The sequence below is a fragment of the Lutra lutra genome, chromosome 8, assembly GCF_902655055.1.
Source record: "Lutra lutra chromosome 8, mLutLut1.2, whole genome shotgun sequence".
Lineage (NCBI taxonomy): Eukaryota > Metazoa > Chordata > Mammalia > Carnivora > Mustelidae > Lutra > Lutra lutra.
In genome coordinates this window covers 107,121,651-107,140,668 of record NC_062285.1, presented here as the reverse complement: position 1 = coordinate 107,140,668, position 19,018 = coordinate 107,121,651, and the positions used below count along the sequence as shown (strand labels likewise).

General features: G+C 34.7%; 1 protein-coding gene across 16 annotated transcripts in view; it reads left to right on the top strand.

Moving 5' to 3' along the window:
* Nucleotides 1–19,018, top strand: part of PPFIA2 (PTPRF interacting protein alpha 2) — a 494,134-nt gene that overhangs the window by 211,924 nt on the left and 263,192 nt on the right. The gene's annotated exons all lie outside the window — the stretch shown is intronic.

Genomic DNA, 19,018 nt, shown 5'->3' with positions numbered 1-19,018 from the left:
ACAGGAAGATGGTCAGCTGGAGAGCAACAATTTCTCAGTGATGTGGAGAAGTAGTGGTTCAAAAAAACCTTTTAGAATAAGAATGCCTTATACTCAGATTGCTATTATTTATCCTGATGTTATTATGTATTACTATCATCTATCTTGAGATTATTGTATTTATTGTCTATTAAACATGTAAATGTCTTATGTGAATGATGTTTTGAGAATATTTAGAGAAAAGGGCCATATTCAAGAATTCAATAAGACAAGAAATTTGGAGTGATGAGATTGTTGTGAGAATGAACACTCCTGTATTTTTAAAAATATCAAGGTGGGGGGAGAATAGGACTTCCCATAGGACATGATATGTATGTCGCAGTCAGTATTATTTAAATTTCAAAATGAAGGAGACCTCAGTTGACTTTGAAGTCATATCTTTATAGAAGCTAAAATTTCTGTCAGTTCCTATAGTGTTTCTAATATGCATCATTAGATATCTTAAAGGTAGATTTTTTTCTTAGAATACACATTAACTCTCCACTTGTCAATTCAAATATTATTTTCATTTATGAACGAGAGTCACTAGTATTTTCCAAGAAAACATGTAACTCTTACCCACCATCATTAAAGGACAGACATTTCTAGAAAGATAGAAGCAAAGCTAAGACTATATATAAGTAAAGACAATAATAATATATGTACCAATGCTCTTTCCAGGGATGTATGTGTTTCTAAAGGATATGGTTGGGTTAGGACAGATGGGACAGTATGATTCTCTTCTTGTGTGGAGGCAAGCTATGGCTCAAAGACATGATTTCTACTATTTATTTCTCTTGTGGGAAACTAAACTTCCTTAGTAAGTAACTAACTAAACTTACTAACTAAAGCTTTGAAATAACACAAATATTTCCTTTGCAAATTTAGTATAGCTCTGTAATAAGCACCCATAGTGTCTTTGTGGAAAATCATAGTATCTATTATAACATTAGTGTAATGACTACCCTCATAATTCCTAACTGTGGCTATAGGAGTCATGAATTAATGTTGTCATTGTTTAAAGGAAAGTAAGTATTCTAATTCCCTTCTTACCTTATTAAGTAAGAATAGTCCTTTGTGAGGAAAACACAGTAGAGCTTTGTCTCATGTCCTTATTACATTTTTTCTAGGTACTTGCTATTGTTGTTATAATTAGAGATCAGTTGTTATTTTTTCTGATTAAAATAATAGTCATATGGAATTCACAGATTGTCAAAGAACCACATAGAAAATTGAGAATTGAGCTCAAATCCACAGTTTTCTTTGTTCTTTCTCTAATTCTCTGTTGCCTCTCCAGTTCATTATGTCACCGATCCATTTACAAGTTAATCAGCAAGGTAATGGTTACCATAAAGTGAAGAGTATAGAATTTTGTTTCAACCAAAACTCAAAGGTAGACTGTTGATACCTGCATTTCATATCATCCAAGATGTGTAATTGATCTATACGATTTTTTTGGTAATAAGAATACAAACAAAACTTAAACAACTTAGGTTTGTATTTTAAAGTGAGCCTAATTCCATAAAGTGAACACAGTTTCTATAAAAGATAAATGCAGATTGTCATGGACAAATAATTTTGCTGCCAACACCAAAATCTAGGTGCTGGAAAATATTATTTCCTCTTCTCTTCCAGCACACCCACCCCCAGCATCTGCCACACTTCTCAATGCCAGGCATAGGGCATGATTAGGAATTGAGAAGTCACAACCTGTTCTCTTTCCCAACTGGAGAAGAAGGCAAAAAGGATCAGGAGCTTCCTGGACCAGTGGTTTTCAAACCTCCCAGACCCTATAACCCTGAGCTTGTAATAAATCCAGTATTTTCTAATACAGTGCTCTTTTTTACTTTCTGAAGTGACATTCACCAGAAACATAATTCATCTAAATATATATATATATACATATATATACATATAACATATATATATATATATGTTTTTAAAAAGTTAACGTAATTCTCTAACTGAAGTGTAAAAGAAGTATAAAAGAAAGTTAATGCATAGTAAATAGCATGTATTTCAATCTATAAATGTTCAGGAATGTCCAGACATAATGGATTTGTTAGATGCTTTAATTTATTATGCAGGGTCTCTGTGAAATGTGGCAGAAGTATGCTATATTGGTGACTTGAGTCATCGGTAGTGGGGCTTTCCAAAATGTGTTCAAATGAAATTGAGTCTGGTCAGTATTCCTTTTGCTACTGAGGTATCATTACTTCTAGGCAATCCCCCTTGACAGAACAATTAATTATATGCATATACTAATTCATATGTGTATATATATGTGTGTGTATATACATACAGATAGGTAGATAGATCTGTATTAGTTGTCTGTGTCTGTTGTAAAAAAATTCCACAAGCCAAATAGCGTAAAAACAAACAAAAAACAACCAGAAATATATTCTCTCACAGTCTAGAAGCTAGAGTCCAGAAGAACCATTCTGCCTTCCAAGCCTCTAGAGAAGAACCCAGTTTTGTTTCTTGCGACTTCTGGTGGATGTAGGTATTCCTCGGCTTCTGGACACGTTAGTTCAATCTCTGTTTCTGTGGTCTCATTGCCTCCTCTTCTGTCTCAAAACTCCTCCTACCGGTCCCTTGTAAGGAATCATGTGAAGCCATCCCTTTCCTTAATAGTTCAATCCCATCATACACCTATAGTGGTATCAAATTGTTAACTGGTAGCCCCCCAGCAAGGCAACTCACAAAAGTCTTTTTATCTCAGAGGCCTGATCACAGATGTCTGAAGCACTCAAACTATTAATCTTTTGTTTATTGATTACTAAAAAGATAGAATCTATCTGATTAATATAAAAAAGGGAGCTATTTGTTGATAGGTGACAATTTTTCCACAAGCCTATTTTATTTTTTGCGAAGAAAATAAAGCCTCTTCCACATTATCATAGATAATATATAGATCGTATAGGGATGCACCAAAACAAAATTACTTTGTTGTATATTTCTTCTTGGCGTTTATGATTTCCCTGTAGCACTGGATTTCCCATCATAAAAGACAATTGTTCTCATGGAAACTTCTTTTAGAAACATTAATTTTGCACAAAATTGTCTTGCATTAGCAGGGACAGTTGTTAAGGAGGGGCTCATGGACGTGCTTGTCAGATTTGACTATGCCATGGACAATTTCCTACAGCTGAATTCATTTGAATAGCACTCATTAAAAAAAGAAAATGTCTGCCAGTGAATTGTTTGTAATGCAAGGAAAGAAAAAGTGGAAATGACCTGATTCTCTGTAAGAGAATAAACTGTTTTGTCGTTATAGAAGAAGACTATGCAGCAATTAAAACAATGAACTATAGTTACATGTATCCATACTGAGAAATTAAAAAAAAAAAATCCTTAATATTAAGTAAAAAACCAAGTTATTTTTGCAAATGTTTAAACACACAATGATACTGTATCTTTATGAATGTATAAATATATAATATGCAGGAATCTGTATGGTAATACCATACTCCAAGGTTGTGCATATCCCTGGATAAAGAGATAAAAAGGGACTAGATGAAGTGGTACAGACTTTAATTGTATCTGTGACATGTAATTTTTTTTCCTCTGAAGAGAGATCCTAAGTTAATATGGAATTATGAAAGATCTCTGAAATCTTGATAGTTTATATGTCATATTATTTCTGTGCCTTTCTATATGTTATTTTTACTGAAATATACCAAAATAGAATTCTAAATTATAATAATATATGAATATAAATAATTATTTATATATGTAAATTTTTATTTTGAATACTCCTTGTTTTTGTCAATAACACAAAAGAATACATAGATACACAATTTGCCTTTAAAAAATATTCTTAAAGCCCTAGTTAAATACCTATATTTATTTAAAATGAGACAGTTGATAAATTCCCCCGTACCAGAGTTCCTTCTTTTAATTAGGGATAATTTCTTCCACCTATTTTTTTAAAGATTATATTTATTTATTTGAGAGATAAGGCACAGAGAGAGGGAGAGAATCTCAAGCAGACTCTACACTGAGCGCAGAGCCTAAGGCTGAGCTGGATCTCAGTACCCTGAGATCATGACCTGAGCTGAAACCAGGAGTCAGATACTTAACCAACTGAGCCACCCGAGAGCCTCTCTTCAATTGATTTTAATAGCAACTTAATCTTTGCCTAGTTCTTGGTGTGATAGGTACTGTCACATATGAGCTATCAACCTCAGCCCTCATGGTGAGTTTACAGGGAAGTTTTTCTAGTTGTAAACATATTTAATGTTGAAAAAGAGGAGGTTCCAAGAGATTAAATGACTTCACCAGAATTCGTTGTTGGGCTAGTATTGAGCATAGTTCTTTCCTTTCTTTTTTTTTTTTTTTTAAGATTTTATTTATTTATTTGACAGAGAGAGAGAGATCACAAGTAGGCAGAGAGGCAGGCAGGCAGAGGGGGAAGCAGGCTTCCCGTTGAGCAGAGAGCCTGATGCGGGGCTTGATCCCAGGACCCTGAAATCATGACCTAAGCTGAAGGCAGACGCTTAACCCACTGAGTCACCCAGGTGCCCCAGTTCTTTCCATTCTTAACTGCTAACTCTTATGATAAATCTTTTCACCTTCCTTAAATATTAAAAGAAAATTTCAAAAGATCTGTCACGTATTTACTCCAAGTTGTGTTGTTTAGTCCCTTGCTATTTGCCATTTTATTTGGTTTGTTTGCTTTGGTGAAGGCAGGAGTGAGAGTTGGTGAGAAGTACAGAAACTGCCTGAAATAGGCAATTAATACAAACATCTCTCCTTCTCTCTCTGTCTTTTTCTCCACTGAAGGAATTCATTTGGGTAAACAAGCTCTCTTTTGGAATACTAATTATCCCAAGATGGGTAAAAACCTTAGTTACATTTTTGTTGCTTTAATCATATTTAATGGAAAGGAATTGAAGTTAATGAAATCAGCTTGGGAGGATAAAATTTGCCCCAGGCAATCATGCCTAAAAGGAAATGGAAAATAAGAAAATAAGAAATATAAAAGTATGTAAAACCATTAATCTAAGTGTAGTAACATTTTAAACTGTGAGCTCATGGAGTGACTGATACTCCACCTAGTGAAGTGTCTGGTTCTTCACACAGGTTCAATGACAGTTTATTAACATTTAAGAGAATCAATGCAAGTTCTTCCATTTTACCACAAATCCAACTGTGCCTCTAAGGCTTAAACATGCTTAGAATCGTCTGGAAGAGTTACAAAAACATGAAATGCTAGGACCACCCTGAAGCTATTGATTCCTTAAGGCATGAGTAGGCCAGAGAATTGCCTTTTCTGACAATTCCTCCTGTGATGCCATTTGTGCTGGTTGGGGAAAATCATACTAAATTTTGCTCCTGCTTCATTGATTCCTCCTTTTCAATTTCCTTTGCTGGTATTTCTCCTTCTCAGACTTCCTAGTACTGGACTACCATGGAGCCTAGTCCTTGGCTACTTGGTGATCTCACATATCCAGAAATCTGACCAGATCTTACCATTTATGTTGCTACCGCCTTCTCTGAGCTGAGGTGACCTCTCTTCTGGATTATTACAGGAGCATCTAACCGTATACCCTGAACCTTGCTTCTACTCTTGTCTTTTTATGGTCTGTCCTCATCAAGAAGTCAGAGTGATGTTAAAATGGTCAGTTCTTGTTATTTTTGTGCTCAGAACTCTCCAAAGACTTCTCATCTCTTCCCAAATAAAACCTCAAGTTTACAAAATGACCTACAGAATGAAATTCATACTCTGGCTTCACCTCATACTATCTTCTCTTAGTTCTTAATGAGACTGACAGGGACTTCTCAATTTAAAATTTAAACTCTTCTTTCCTCTCCTCATCCTCAGCATTTTCAGTCTCCCTGTATCTTCTCAATTATATTCCCCAAAGCACTTATCATCTTATTTCTTATTATATAAAATACGTATGTATTTATTGAATTTTTACATTTATCTCCATCCCCACCAGAATATAAACTCCATAATGTTTTGTACATTGGTATGTCCAAACATCTAGAATACTGACACTCAATAAGAGTATATTTAATTATTTAATAAAGGAATTAATTAATCATCGAGATCCACAACTTCATCTTCTTTGCCTTGTTATTATCATGATAATAGGAGCATTTGCTGCTTATGGTGAACATGCAGTGATTGTGCTATGTGTTTATTCTACCTTATCTTTTTTTAATATTCCAAACCAATTTTGAGCTATTATTGTGCTTAATTCAGAAATGAGGAAACAGACCTATTGGGTATAGTAACTTTTCCAACACTAGCAACTAGTGGGGATGACAACATTTGATTTAATAAAATATGATCCAAGGGTTGTGACCTGAACCACTATGCTGTGATGCCTATAAATTCACTTGTTGGAACTTGTGCTTGTATCAAATTATGAATATGGGTGACATGAGTCTAAGTTAAAGATATGGATCCACTCTCAGCATGCTGTCCAAATCAAATGTTCAACCATACAAGATTGTAGGAAAGATAGAGCTCTAAGGAAGATTCAGTAAGGAAATATGCGTTGAGATCCCTCATAGTTAGGCAGCTCTTTTGGCCCTCAAAGCTCAAGGGTCTTGTTCTGGTTGAATATCTGAACAGGCCAGGCATTGTGCCAGGCCCTGGAAGACACTGGTGGAATAAAGAACTCTCTTGCAGGCTAAAGGGAAGAAGGGATTCTCAAAATGCTTTGTGATCTGCACTCTACTAAAGGTGTGTTAGTGGTAGAATAAATGGTCTGTCAACAGTGTCCTAAGTTTACCAGGAGATGTAGAGAGGCATCTCAGGCATCTGGGTTTGATGAGTAAATTATTTACAAAATGTTGGTGGAGAGCCCGGGAGGGTATCCAACGACAGGACAATGCGTGGGCAAAGGCACAGAAGTGAGAAAGAGCTCATGTCTTCTTGATTATCTTTGATTCTAGTTCAGGCAACACTCTATTTTTCGCTCTTTCCCTCCCTTACTTCTTTTCCTTCCCTTGTTTCTCTCTTTTTTTTCTATCAGTTAGAGAGTATTTTGTTTGGGAACAGTGTATGGATTGCCAGTGGGGAGACTTTATTGAAAAAAAAAAAAGTGAAAAGTGAATCGAATGCTTAATGTTGGATTTCAGCTACTACATAATTGTCCCAACAAATTTTTTTTAAAAGATTTTATTTATTTATTTGACAGAGAGAGATCACAAGTAGGCAGAGAGGCAGGCAGAGAGAGAAGGGGAATCAGGCTCCCTGTTGAGCCAGATGGAAGCCAGATGCTGGGCTTGATCCCAGGACCCTGAGACCATGACCTGAGCTGAAGGCAGAGGCTTAACCCACTGAGCCACCCAGGTGCCCCCCCAACCCCCAGCAGATTTTTTTTATATCACATTAAGTAATTATTCTCTTTTGCCTGGTTACCCTGTCACTGTTTCTGGTTAATTTTTTGGTGTCATATATAAAATACATATATATTTAAGTGCTTTTTGGAAGATACTTAATTTAAATTTGTTTTCCTTCTACTTCCTACTTACATTTTAGAGCTCTATGGTACAGTGTGTGCCTGATCAATTAATATTTACTGATGTAAAATCATAAACTTGTCAGGCACTTTCAGGGAATCATTCATGATTTCTAAAAAAATGTTTATTTTTCACATTTAATATATGTTATTAATATATATTACTAATTTGGTAATCTACAGTAGCTAATTTGTCATTCATATCTTTTTATTCCCTAGAGAAGTTGAATAATGTTATTTTTCTCAATAAAAAATTTGGAACTTTAAGAGAAAGTTTCTGTTTTTGATTTTCTGTTAAAGTCATTGTGGAGAAAACAAGACATGTTTAGCTGGTGTCTAAAATAAGGTGGTTGATAGTTTTTAGTATGATACTTGAGTAGTTTGGAAAATATAATTAAAAGCTTTATTTGTAAAGCACAATAAAAGTCTTAGATGAAAATCATAGTTTATATGTAATATTAAATATTCATGAGTATGTAAAATGTGTAGAGTAAAATGTGGAAATTACTCTGAGCTAGTAAGGATTACTGTGTTGATAGTTCAGAACAATAATACATTTATCTTGTTTCATGTTTATCTTAAACCAATCTGATATGGAAGTAAATATAGTTGTCTGCTTTGTTGTGATTTTTGATGAATATTAAGTGCTTTGATAATTGATTCTTATAGTGTGTTCTGTGCATGCTGAGATGCTGACTGTATTTATGAGACTCATATTTTCACTGAAGCCTTAGCTGTGATGATGTGTGAAAATGAATTTGAGGAACAGATTTGAGAATGTGGCTTTGCTTATCTTTTATGACTTGCCTGATTTAGTTAAATGCTTTTCTCCTAGTTGTTACCTTGTATTTTATTCTGGTTTCACATATAAAAGGTAGATTTATACTCAGCTACAACAAAGACAGCATGAGTAAGTTTTTCAAGTTAAATAAATCATATAATAGAACTAAAGTTTTCATACAATGCCTAAATGTGAATGAAAATAAAAGCCCTACAAAATTCCTTTTTTTCTATAATAATGTCTTCTTATTCTTGAGGCTTTTTTTTCCTCATATGAAGAAATGTTGATAGCATCATAAAAGAAACCTCAGTTCTCCTTTACTTTAAAATTGTCTAATGTTTACAGAGTTACTCATTTGTGGGTTTTTCTTTGTTTTTTCTTTTTTCTTTTTTTGTGGTGGTGGTGGTTGGGCAGGGGTGAGGGCAGAGCAGCAATCTGTCCATGCTCATGAGTTTTCTTTTTCTTTCCCTCCTTGCCCAGATAACATTTGGATAGACAAAAGAGAAGTTTAGATGTTTTTGTGGTTTTGAGCTAGATTTTCTTTATTTTAGGTGTCTCACCATGATATCATGGAATCAGCTACAGTGAAATTTTACCTTCCAGGAAATTGGACATCATCACCTGGTATGCACTGAAGTGATCTGATCTGATCTTGCAAATATTGTTCTAGAACCCAATGCCAAGGAGTACAGACCTGGCCTTTGCCTGGAGTCAAGAGTTCCCAAACTCTGGGACCCTCTTATCCTTAAGACAGGCTTCTTGAAAGTCACCAGCACTCATAGAACTTGTGTAAATCCTTTGGTGCTCATTGCCCTGAAGAGTTTAACTTTGTATTTTATTCTGCAGGCTGCCTTGTGCCAGATCTACCAGATCTGCTGAGCATGCTCTCATGTTTTTTCATCTAGGCAACTTCCTCAGCCATTATCTTGTATTATGGTGGTCATAGCACCTGATAAAACTGGGCCTTCTCTGAGGCTGTTGAGGCTTTTGAGGATTATATAGAGGAAAGTGGGAAATTTCTCAAGAAGATCAGTTTCTTCAGTCAACCTGAATTGATTCAATCTACCTACATCTACTTGTATGTCAGTTATTTTATCTGGACTTTCTTCTGACTTCATGGTCTGTTATCTCCGGTTTGGTTCTTAACAGACATAAATTCTACTTGGTTGCTTCTAGAAAAGCTTTTGTGTAAAAGCTTTATGAGTTCCTTTTTTCTTTCTTTTTTTTTTTTTTTTGCATACAATTTGTTTCCTACATGTTTTGAACTTTTCACTTAAATTCCAGATAGTTAACATACAGTGTAATATTAGTTTCAAGTGTACAATTTAGTGATTCAGTGCCTACATACAACAGCCAGCCCTCATCACAAGTCCCTCCTTCATCTCCATCACCTATTTATCAACCCCTCCTCCACCTCCCCTCTGGTAACCATCAGTTTGTTTTCTATAGTTAAGAGTCTGTTTCTGGGGCGCCTGGGTGGCTCAGTGGGTTAAAGCCTCTGCCTTCCGCTCAGGTCATGATCTCAGGGTCCTGGGATGCTCAGGTCATGATCTCAGGGTCCTGGGATGGAGCCCAGAATCAGACTCTCTGCTCAGCAGGGAGCCTGCTTCCTCCTCTCTCTGTCTCCCTCTCTGCCTACTTGTGATCTCTGTCTGTCAAATAAATAAATAAAATCTTAAAAAAAAGAAAGAAAGAAAGAAAGAAAACCATGGTGAGCTGAGGTGGAAAAAAAAAAAAGAGTCTGTTTCTTGGTTTGTTCCTCTATCCCTTACCCCCTCCCAAGCTTGTTTGTTTTGTTTCTTCAATTCCACAAATGAGTGAACTCATATGGTAATTGTCTTTCTCTGACTGACTTACTGCACTTAACATAGTATTCTCTAGCTCCATCCACATCCTTACAAGTAACAAGATTTCATTCTTTTTCATGGCAGAGAATAATCCATTACACACACACACACACGTTCTTTATCCTTCATCAGACAGTGGACAATTGGGTTGTTTCCATAATTTGGTTGTTGTAGATAATATTGCTGTAAACATTAAGGTGCATGTATCCCTTTGAATGGGTATTTCTGTCTTTCTTATGTAAATACCTAGTAGTGTAATTGTTGGAGGGCAGGCTAGTTCTATTTTAACTTTTTGAGGAACCTCCATACTGTTTTCCAGAGTGGCTACACTAGTTTGCATTCCCATCAACAGCTAGAGCAAACAAGCCTAAAATTTGTATGGAACCACAGAAGATCCCAATTAGTCAAAGCAATTAAAAATTAAAAAAAAAAAAAAAAGCAAAGCTGGAAGCATCAGAGGTCCAGACTTCACTTTATATTATTAAGCTGTAATGATCAAAACAGAATAGAACCCACAACTATATGGTCCATTAATCTTATTAATCTTTGACAAAGCAGGAAAGACTATCCATTGGGAAAAAGTCCCTTCACCAAATGGTGTTGGTAAAACTGGACAGCAACATGCAAAAGAATGCAACTAGAGCAGTTGCTTACACTTTACACAAAAATAAATTCAAAATGGTTTAAAGACCTAAATGTGACACAGGAAACCGTTAAAATCCTACAAGAGAACACAAACAGTAACCTCTTTGATCTTGGTCAGCAACTTCTTACTAGATATATCTCCTGAGGCAAGGGAAACAAAAGCAAAGTTAAACTATTGGGACTTAATCAAAATAAAAAGCTTCTTCATAGTGAAGGAAACAAAACTAAAAGGCAACCTAAAGAATGGGAGAAGGCATTTGCAAGTGACATATCTGATAAAGGGTCAATATCGAAAATACATAAAGAACTTATAAAAATCAACATCCAAAAAATAAATAATGCAATTAAAAATGGACAGAAGGTATGAATAGATATTTTTCCAATGAATTCTTGACTTAAGTTTGAAACTTAAACTTCAGTAATGAGTTGTTAGTCTTTGAGGTCCTGTTATAGCCTTCTCTAAAGAATTCCAAAAGAATGAAAAAAAAGTAACAAGAAAACAATTTAATTTACAAGAAGAGAAAATGTAATGACAATATTTCAAAACATTACAATATTTTATTGTATCCATTCTTCAACTTGGTAAAAAGTCCAGCAAGGGAGTGAGAAATGAAAGACAAATATGATGTTAGTATGCAGGGTCACTGGAATAGGACACTGGCTAAGTCAAGGAAATTTGAATTTAGAAATGATTATAACTGTAGAGGATCTTTGCCATACCATTGATAAGCTCTAGTTCATATTTCACACATTTATCACCGTAGGAATATTTCTAATTAGGAGCAATTTTTGTACCCAATTTTATTCCCACCCTAAAAATTTACAAGTTTTAAAAGCTTGTAAGTAGTGGCAAATCCCTATGGAAAAATCTTCAGCTGAGTATAATCTACCAGAATTTATTTGCTATAGATACTGAGGTCCGTTCGGTTGCACTTTTTTTTTTTTTTTAAATAACATGGGCCTAAAGAATAGGATAAAAAGTGTATTGAACAGGGGGTGGGAGGTTGGGGGAACAAGGTGGTGGGTATTAGGGAGGGCACAGATTGCATGGAGCACTGGGTGTGGTGCAAAAACAATGAATACTGTTACGCTGAAAAGAAATAAAAAATTAAAAATAAATTAAAAATTTTAAAAAATTTTAAAAAGGTGTATTGAAGACATATAACATTTAATGAATATATTTATTGAATGAATTTATTTATTTATTTATTTTTTAAAGATTTTATTTATTTATTTGACAGAGAGAAATCACAAGTAAGCAGAGAGGCAGGCAGAGAGAGAGGAGGAAGCAGGCTCCCCGCTGAGCAGAAAGCCCGACGTGGGGCTCGAACCCAGGACCTGGGATCATGACCTGAGCCGAAGGCAGCGGCTTAACCCACTGAGCCACCTAGGCGCCCCTATTGAATGAATTTAATGAATATATATATATATATACACATATATGTATATATATTCTCTCTCTCTCTGTATATATATATGTGTGTGTGTATATGTATACACATATATATGCACACATACACTCAGTACATAAATTTGATAGACCCTAGAATCGTAAATGATCTTTGGAGAAAATTTATACAGTATCCTTTTGTGCTAAAATATTGCAGGGTTGTTTATAACAGTACCAGACCTGAATACCTATAAGCATTTTGAACATTTTAACCATTGCCCTTTTTTTTCTTTTTTTTTTTTAAAGATTTTATTTATTTATTTATTTGAGAGAGAGAGAGAGAGAGAGTGAGATAGAGCATAAGAGGGGAGAAGGTCAGAGAGAGAAGCAGACTCCCCATGGAGCTGGGAGCCTGACGTGGGACTCGATCCTGGCTGGGATCATGACCTGAGCCAAAGGCAGTGGCTCAACCAACTAATGCACCCAGTTGCCCCAACCAGTGCCCTTTTCATCATTGTTACACACTGTACTTTATTAATCTTTCTTCAGCCAGGTGACATTGGATATGAAACTGAACCTAATTTTGTTCAGAAAGCTAAGTACCCCTTCATAGCATTTCATACCAATGTTATAATACAAAGTTGGAATGTCAGCTAAATTTTAGCCAAAAACCAGACACTTGAGAAACATACTCTTAAGTGACATTTGACGAATGGAGACAGATTCTTGGTTGAGATAAAAGGGCTTTTGCTTTCATTGGTGAGAAACTACTTTAGTTAATAAGTTGAGAGAAAGGGGTAAATAACAATTTAAAAAAAATTCTGGCCACTGTGCTAAAAAGAAGGAGGTCATGGGTTGGGGGTAAACAAATAATAAGCATAGTTCTTGCTTTGATAATTAAAACGAAGATCAAGATAGATTCCATCATATCATCAGGAACTTACTAATAATGAATACCTAAAATTCTGAAAGTGGAATAGACTATCCAAAAGAGGCATGCTTCTGGTACTTAGGTATTCATAGAGAGGCTAAATAACTTAAGTAAAAGAAATTCCTAACTGCATAGTATCTTATTTATTGATTTATTGAATTTTCCACCCAGTGTTCCTTTGGTTGTAACCAACATACACATACATGTGAACAGATCAAGAACAGGGGGTATTGATTATGAATGTTTGAGGAGCCTCACAAAGTCCAGGCATAGGAGGGAAAGACTACTTGACTTCATGAGAACTGGCAGGACTTTGGGAGCTGAGATGCTTGAACAGTCTCTCAGGGATTATATGATTCTTATTTCATTTTCCTTTTTTATGTCTGTCCTATTTTCCTTTCTCCATAGATTGGCTTAGTCATAAGTTTGAAGAAGCTTATAAATATTGACCCCAGAACCAAAGGATACATCATCTTCTAGCTGTAAAGTATAAAGCTCACTAGTCACAATCTCTACATCTCTCATTGGATTCAGTTAGCACATCTCTTAAAATCGGACGACCAAAATCATAACTTTCTTTAAGCAAATGTCATGGCTGCTTTTATTTCAATTTTTGATCCAATTAACTGTGGCCAAAGGTTATAGTTAGAGGGACATTTGCGTTAAAGATAGTGCTGACTTTTTTAGGAAACCAAGAAGCTTGGTTACGAAGAAATGTATCCATCACATTTCTTTCCTTTCCTTTTTCTTTTCTTTTCTTTCCTTTCATTTTCTTTATTTTCATTTCTTTTTTAAAATATTTATTTGAGAGAGAGTGAGTGGGAGAGAATACAGGAGCAGGGGCAGAGGAGAGGGAGAAGCAGGCTTTGTACTGAGCAGGGAGATCGACACGGAGCTTGATCCCAGGACCCCAGGATCATGACCTGAGCCAAAGGCAGACACTTAATGACCGAGTCACCCAGACACCCCCATCACATTTACTTTCTTAATTAATATCTACTTGATGAACTCTCAGTAATTTCCAGAAGTGATTTCACAAACCTGAGAGTTGATCTATGAGTTTCTTTCTAATTTTAAAATTCCATTGTTAACAACTCTGTTATTATTGTTACCTCTAAATTCAATAATCTTGTCTCTAGTCTCATTCCATTTCAGTGTACTCTCCTGTGTTGTTCTTTTAGGGAAAAAAAAAGTCTTCAAAACCTCCCCAGTACCATTAGGAAGGAAAAAGTTTTCCTTCACGAATCTTGGGAATACAGGCCTTCATCCTTTCTATCTCATATCTTGTATACCATCACATGCCAATGTCAGTCATCCTGATGACTTGCTGGTTGCCAGTTACTATTTTCTTCTTCTTCATCATTAGTTTGTCTTTTTTGCTCTGCAGTTTGATTAAAACTGATCCATTTATAGCCTGGAGAACTCTCCATTACTCAAAACTCTATGCAAACATTAATTAAGTCTTCTATGATCCTTTGATGTGGCCTTTTCTTTCCCTTTTCTGAGACTTCATGGTACACTCTACTTTCACTATCATCATATTTCTTCTCCAGTGTTGTTATTTAATTATCTGTCTTTTCTGCTGTGGTATGGTTTTTTGAAGGTCAGGAGCATTATCTTTTACCTCTGAATATGCACTGCCTAGTCAAATTCCAGGTACATTGTAACTAATTAATCAATAATCATTTTTAATGAATAAATACTATAGCCAGTTTGATTTGCTGACATGGTTTCCATTTACTGGATATAAGAAAACTGGAAAACTTACCTAGAGAAAGGTGGATGATATGTTAGGAAAATAATCCAAGTTATTTCTTTGATATTATTTTTGTATCTTTGACCCAAAAAGTTATAACTTTTCCCACCTTATATTTCTCACCCATAAAATGAAGAATGAGAAATAAATGATCTCTAGTAAGTTTTCAACACTATAACACTAATAATATGGAAGAATATTGACATTTTAGTGTTAGTAACATCAGTTTTTCATCACAAATATTCTTGTGGTAAATAAAAATTATCTGTTGATAGTTACAATCTAGGCTTACCACCTAATTGATATAAATGAATTTGAAGTACATTAATACAAAACAAGGAACCAGATACACAGGTAGAAGTTTCAAATGTATTTCTCCTGCTCTGACATCCACAGAGCCCTAATGTATACATCCTTTTGTCTACTTCACATCTTTACTGGGGTGTCTCATAGATACCTTAGACACACTCAAAAGAGACGTCTTTAGTTTCCACCTGCAAAACTTTTTTCTCTTTAATCTCAATAAATAACATCACCATCTTTTCAGATTCTCAACCCAAAATTCTAGGATTAATTTTGAATCTCTTCCTTTTTCTTATATGTCTCCCATCTACCAACTCCCAATGGAAATCAGCAACTTGTATCAGCTTTACCTGATTTCATGCATCCAAACATCCCAATTTATTTCCAGTGTGAAGCACTATCAACTCTTAACTGAAATATAACATAGTCTTAAGTGGCCTCTGTGCTCCCATTTTTGTCTCCTTACCATAGCAACCAAAGCTATCACTGAAAAACGCATATCTGATCTCATGCCTTCCACAGTAAAAACTTTCCAGTGCCTCCCAGTGTAGTACATGGCGGGGGGGAAAATGCTTCATATCTTCACTCCGTCCTTGCCTTGATAGCCTGAAGTATTATACTCAAACATGCCTAGGTGCTCTGACCCCAGATACTTGAATCATTTTATTTTACTTTATTTTATTTATTTTATACATTATATATTTATTATAGTTTAGTATATATTATGTGCATTCATATGTTTATTTAATTATTTATTTTTGCTCTCCATTCCCACTCTTTGCATACAACTATGAGGTCTATTTTAATACATAGAAAATATTTATTTGATGATGATGGTAGTTTTCAGAATTAGTACTCCATGGTTTAAAATTATAAGTCCTAAACTTAATTTTCTCATTTATAAATGAGAAGTCATACTTTTCTACTCATAATTTTAGCCAATTCTAGCCTTTACAAGGCTTTTGTTAAATCTGTGCTTTGCTGTTTATAAACTTAAGATCTTTTTCTGTGTTTTGGTCAGCATTATATGGTTAATAAATTTGATTTTCCTTCTAATAGCTTAAATGGTTTGACTTTTTGCACCTTATATTTCATCATACATCATTTTAAACATCATTTTTAATTGCTTAAATTACTCTCAAACCTTAATAAATACAATATATTCAAGACTAATTTCCCTTAAATATTTCAATACTACAACTTAATACGATTTTTACTTAAAATCATAGTTCTAAATCAGGTGACACAAAACAAGAAATAGCCCTGCTCACCAATGTATTCTTAGTGCCTAGAACAGAAATATGAAGCTTATGTTCATTCCTTCATGGTGGACTATTGGACTGGGTTTTAGTTCTCCCGTTTGACTTTCTCCAGTCTTGTTTTTCTCCCTTCCCTGCACATTTGTTTTAATGTAATACTCATGATTCTAGAATTATGCAATATTAAATAAAAAGATTAATAGTATATCAAAACAGCAGAAAAATATGAAGTCAAAAAATATGATATTGCCTCATTACTTGATGCTGGAAAGGTAAATTTTACCATTAGGCTCAGAAATCTTTTTTGATTGGCTAGAGAAATCTATAATTACCTCATTTTTATATGTTGGACTTAAATTTTTATTTAATACAGAGAAGTGTTTACTTTGGTGGCATTTCTTTGTTTAATGTGGTCCATTAAAATAAAAATGTTTCTCATTTTGACCGTCAGTTTGATATTTTCCTCTTCTGACACATTGACTGTGATAGTCTATTCTTTGAGCTCTTCTTAGCATTGAGAAGAAAATAAGTTTCATTAATGAGATATAAATTAGGATATTTGATATTTTGCATTTCTTCTAAAATTAGAACTGTAGCTGCAGGGTTTTAATTCTAGACAAATAATCCATAATTAGATGGGCGCCTGGGTGGCTCAGTGGGTTAAGCCGCTGCCTTCGGCTCAGGTCATGATCCCAGGTCCTGGGTTTGAGCCCCACATCGGGCTTTCTGCTCAGCAGGGAGCCTGCTTCCTCCTCTCTCTCTGCCTGCCTCTCTGCTTACTTGTGATTTCTCTCTGTCAAATAAATAAATAAAATCTTTAAAAAAAAAAAATCCATAATTAGAATATAATACGTTTTACTGGTATGGAAAAGTATCACAATATCTCTTTCATAGTTATTATTATACAATATATATTTTCATCCTCATTGGCTTTCTTAAGTTGTAGAGTGTACAGTGACTTTTAAACATAAAATATAATTTTCTGTTGTTCATGCTGCTGATTCTGTTGTGTGGATGAGCACTGTAGTCCCATGATTTTGAGAAAAATAAAGCTTAGCTTTAGCATATTTCCTCTGCTGCTGATTATAAAGGTAATTATTCTGATGTTGCTATGGAAATACTTTTTAAAGCACTTTTTGTAGATTTTGTTGCTGGTGTAATATTTCTGTCTATTTACTTATTTACAAATTGGTGAACCTAAACTGCATTTTGTAGGCAGAGACAATTACAAGGCACTATTGCTTAGGGCTGAAAACATAAGTACTTGGTAATTTTAATGGAATGCAAATTCCTTCCCATTGTCAGGAAATTCTTTTATTTCACCTCATACCGAGAAGTTTGTCTACTTCTACTTATAAGTCAACTTTTTTCAAAACAAGTGCTGTCTCTAGAACATATGAAATATGTATGGATATTTTCTTCAGTAGAAAGCTGTTGCTTTATATCTAATTCTATTCTAGAAAGTAGAGTCCTTTGTATTTTACCTAGTCTTTTTGGTGATTCTCTGAATTCCTATTACCTATATCACTCTCTAGTTCTTGATCTCTTTTAATCAAACTGTCTGCTTTAAAACTGTACTCTGACATCCTCTGTCTACTGATGGTGACTGCCCTAATTTTTGTTCACCTGATAAATGGTGCCTATCATTCATTCTACAAAAATTGTTGAGTATCTACTAAGGGCTAGGCACTATTCTAGGAACTGGGATACTGAAGTGAATAAAATAAAAACCCCCCTTTGTAGAACTTACATTCTACTGGGAGTAAATGGTGATGATGATATAGAATACATAATATATAATATGTAACATATTATATAATATGTCTATCAGATGATCACTAAGCACTAAAGAGAAAAGTAAAGCGTGGGGACCCTGGAGGTGTTAGGGAAGGCTTACCTGAGATTATATTAGAACAACAGCTCAAAGAAGGTGAGAAAGGGACTATGCAGATATTTGAGAGGGGCTTGGAAGAGTCATTTTAAACCTTTTCAAGATGAGTTTTAGTTAGGAGGGTTTGAGAGCTCAGAATAGAAAGAGTAGAAGTAAAATACCATGAGTAGAGACAAGTTTTTCAGAGAATCTTACTCTAAAAGAAGCAGAAAAAAATGGGGTGTCCAAGGAGGACATGAGGAGATTAATGATATGCTTTCTGGATAGTTGAAATTGCATGTTTGTATGCTGATGGAAATAGTCCAGTGGAAGAAGAAGAAAAATCCATCAGTTTCTTTGTCTGTTTTCTTAGTTTGCTGATACAGTGCTGACATCTATTAAAATAAGGTTGATTAGCCAGATTCCTACAGGCAAAGAAAATGTTATGGTTCAAAAAAAAAAAAAAAAAAAAAAAAACAGACCCAAGCATTTTGACCATATAATTAGCATGGATTTTTCAAAATTAATCCTTCTTGCCATCACTGTGTTGTAGAATTAACTGAATTTCCCACCAGTTGTGCTATTGTGCCATAGCCTTACTTCTTCTGATCAAAAGCTAATTTAGATTCTCATAAAGAAAAAAAAAATTCTCATAGAAATCTTTTATTTTAATCATTAGGTCATATTCCTTTCTAGAAGTGTAAGTACAGTTCTCTTATGGGAATTCCAAAATATGA